General features: G+C 39.6%; 1 protein-coding gene and 1 pseudogene across 1 annotated transcript in view; one reads left to right on the forward strand and one right to left on the reverse strand.

Moving 5' to 3' along the window:
* CUNH16orf45 (chromosome unknown C16orf45 homolog) overlaps positions 1 to 4,024 on the reverse strand; it is a 157,456-nt gene that overhangs the window by 91,950 nt on the left and 61,482 nt on the right. The gene's annotated exons all lie outside the window — the stretch shown is intronic.
* The window catches only part of LOC111813573, a 21,541-nt pseudogene continuing 19,620 nt past the window's right edge, over positions 2,104 to 4,024 (forward strand).

Here is a 4,024-nt window from a genome sequence, read left to right on the forward strand (position 1 = left end):
CTATTAGTATCATATATATATGATTTGATTTTTTTCAAGCAAATATAGAGGTTTGGAGCACAATCTAAAAGCAGAGGGGCTTAAATTTGATATCCCAGTTAAATAATAAAAGGTCTAGTGGTGGCCTCCAAAGGGGCACACCCTATGATAACTTCTTCATATTTGGGTCTACTTATGCAACAAAGACATGTTGCACCCCAAATTGTTCAACTCAACCATTAATGATTTTTAGAGTTTATTTGGTAATATTAATTGACTCCATCTAGATTTTGGGCTAATTTCTCTGATTTTATTGAATGTCATTATCCTTAAAAATAAATTAAATGTGATAAATTAAATTAATTTGTTTATTTTCACAGATAAGTCATATTAGGTTAAGGGAGACTATGTGATGGCTTTCTCTTCCAAAATACAAAATACAGATTTCTTACAGTATAGTAAAAATTCAATTACAAAAACAAGAGGAGGAATCAATCCCTCCAACTTCACTTGTCAATATATACTATTAAATTTTTAAAAATTCTACAAAAGATGGAAGTACAGCAGCAGAAAGACAATTCCATTAAGCAAGAGAAAAAAAGCTTGAAGGGGTCCTTTGGAGAGATGTCCATATTGAACAATGGGAAGGATCCAGTCCACTACTAACAGGAAGCAGAGGACATGCTTGTGTTTTTCCAGAGAATGCTACATTACCTATTTGGGCTCTAGGGCACGTTGTCAGGCAGTACAATGAAGCCCGATCTGGAGAAGAAGTTAACAGGGGATGAGGCTAGATCTAACCTGAGGCCTATTTAAGGCACTGACGAAATGGAAATCTAAGGTCTAAGTAAGTGATAAATATATAGAAATAAGTGAGGCAAATTTTACTAGTATTAAGACCAAAAAAATTAAATATATACATATTAATTATAAAAGATTTTATCATTTCAAAATTTTTCTGAGAAGAGATCTCTGCTAATTAACAAATAATAAAATCTGACTAGTCTACTTATAATTATACATTTGTAAAAATTGTAATAGAGTTGCTATAACTTAATTTGGCCAGGAATATATTTGAGCACACTTTAGATTTTGTAAAGATGTTTGTTTTCTGTGTATTTGTTTATATGTTCATATGTCATTGAGTGAAAAGCTATTCCCTTTTTTATTTGAACTGTGACATACAGACTTTTTTTTCAATTATATAAGACCTTTATTAACAGGTGCTTGCAATTTGTTGACTTTTTTGAAAAAATCAAGTTGTAAACTTTTATTACAAATTAAAAATGAAGTTCTTAAAAGTCTCAACTTGACCAGATATGAAACAATTTAAAAACCTCTAAAGGTGTATTGAGAAAAAAACATGCATTTTTTAAAAAAGCACAATTGTCATTATCAAAAAGAGACATCTTTAGGTAAAAATAATTTAAAAACTCATGCTGCATAGGTAATGCAGATAGTTCTAGCTATCTGGTCAACCGGCAAAAAGCAAGCACTTACGGTCTTCAGTCCCAATCTTCTGTTCATTTCTTATTGTTGGAATTTCCTATTTGGTTTTTTTCTTTTTGTGGAAGCAGGGATTGAACTCAGGTCCTTGCATTTGCCAGGGTAATGCTTATTCCACCGAGCCATCTTGCCAGCTCTTTGTTTCTTTCTTGCTGGATAACTAAACCGCATGATGGTAGAGATGTTAAGCCGGCATTTACTCAGCCCCGCCCTGCTCAGCCTCGGGAGCGGACGAATTCTCAGCTGGTGGATGGCTGCTTTTGTCTCTTTGCCATCTTGTGGTTCAGGGTTTTCTGGGCGTCTGCGTCGGTAATTGAGGTTGTGACGGTACTGACGTTGAGGTGGCTGCTGACCTTGGGTCTCATCGCCTTGATTTTCCTTATCTTCTTCATTGCCATCCTCTCTAGGCTGTCTTTGGCGTGGAGGGCCCCTGTGGAATCATGGTGTATAATCTCGATCCATATTCTGTCTCACTTGTCTAGCTCGTTCTCCTGCACCCTGGCTGTCAGCACCCTTCATCACTTCTCCTTGCACAGGAGGGTTGGAATACTGTGGCCGACGCCCCACAGGGTCTGCGCATGTAGTAAGGTGGGAACTTTCGCCTGTGGTAGGGCCGGCATGGCTGGGCCTGGCCTTCGGGAGTGCTCTCCGATCCCTCATTCTTTTCCCCACTCTCGCTATGCTGGTAATTCTGCTGGTAAGTGCGCGGAGGAGCCCTACGATGTGGATAGCGTCTATGATGGTTACGGTCTGCTGCATATTTCCTGCCTTAAGCTGGAGCTCCACCAGGGCCTGGAATATTTGCTGCCTCCGCAATCTTTTCTCCTTCAACAACACCAAACTCCACCCTACACTGTGAAGGTACTTCCTGGGGTTATTCTTCTTTATGGCAGTCTGGTGTACAAATACATCTTCCTTGGTGTCATTCCTGTTGATGAAGCCATATCCATTTCTTACATTGAACCATTTTACTGTTCCCAAAACCTTCTCTGGCATGATCTTTACGTCCCTGTCAGCAGGCACCGATGATGCAAGATGGCCAGGGCCATCCCTCCCTGTGCTGCTGCCGATGGTGCTGGGCTTGGGGTCAGCAGCGCTGAGGGCAGGGGCGGCGGAATGGTGGTGGTGGGGGACGGCAGGAGGCTGCTGGGTCTGGGCCTGGCTGCTCATGACTGTGGTGATAGTGACTAGGGTCAGCTGCGGCGGCAGCTGCGGCTCCTCCTGGGGTGTGAAGGTACCTAGGACAGTGGCAGTGGTGGAGCTGCTCAGGGCTCTCTGGGGGCTGCTCTCCCTGGCATACAGATTTATTTATTTATTTATTTATTTATTTATTTATTTATTTATTTTTTATGACACAAATATAAATGACCTTTATTCTGGAGTAGTCTGTACTTCATTGAAATATATTCTTTTTCCCCCCCAGATGATCATAGCAGGGTTAAACTGGCACAACTTGCTGAAAAAGATGGGAAGCTGACGGATTACATCAACGCCAACTATGTTGACGTAAGCATGTTTGATCTGAACATTATGGTAATGACACTATACATGTTATCTGCTTTAACAATAAAAAATAACTCAGAGTGAATAACCTGAAGGGAGCTTATGACAAAATGATTTCAGATGGGACAGCAGTTTAATTACCTTATCTCGTGGGAGAAGGAGGGAACTCAGGCTAGGAATGTAAGTTCAATGCAGAATATGGCTAGCCAGGCAAGCACTTATTCTACTGAGCCATCTCCCCGGCCCCAGTATAGCTATCTAGATAGGTTTACAACCCCTAAATGAAGGGGTGGGGCCCGTTTTTTAAATTTCCTACAGCTCCTGACACAGTGTTACACATACAGCAGATGATTAATGCAGCTAAAGGAAATATTTTCGTGGTAATGCCAGTAGAGAAATGCATAGTTATTAAACCACCCATTAGTCTTTAGAATGGGGGGCCTGCCCCGTAGCTCAGTTCTTTAAGTGGCTGCTTCAACAAAGCAGTCAGGCTCAGGTTGGCATACAGATTTAAAAGCATGTTTTTCCTAAGTTACCAGCTGGTCTAGGTGATATTAAATTCATTTGCTCACAGGTTATCAAAAAAATTAAGATAATTAACAAAAATTCATTAGACTGGAAAAATTATTGGACAGGACTCTAATTGAGGGGTGTCCATCCTTTGTGCATTAATAAAGAGCCCCCAGTAATTTCCATGGTCTCTTGAAAGACACCCCAATAGTTTTTCAGAAAAAATTAAAATAAGATTTTCTCTAAAGATATACTTTTGGGGCCAGAGAGATAGCTCAGTGGAATAAGCGCTTCCCTGGCAAGCACAAGAGCCTGAGTTTAATCCCTGGTTCCACCAATAAATATATAAATAAAATAAAAAGATACTCTTGATACAAAACTAAATTAAGAAACAAATGCTTGCACATGTATACGGTAATTTATTATTGTGATCTCATGATGTATTCAATGTATTCATGATTTTTAAATATATACGTCTTCCAAAATGTAAAACAAAGATTATTGTGATAAGACTTTCTCTAAGATC

Source organism: Octodon degus, unplaced genomic scaffold (genome assembly GCF_000260255.1).
Source record: "Octodon degus isolate 3935 unplaced genomic scaffold, OctDeg1.0 scaffold00200, whole genome shotgun sequence".
Lineage (NCBI taxonomy): Eukaryota > Metazoa > Chordata > Mammalia > Rodentia > Octodontidae > Octodon > Octodon degus.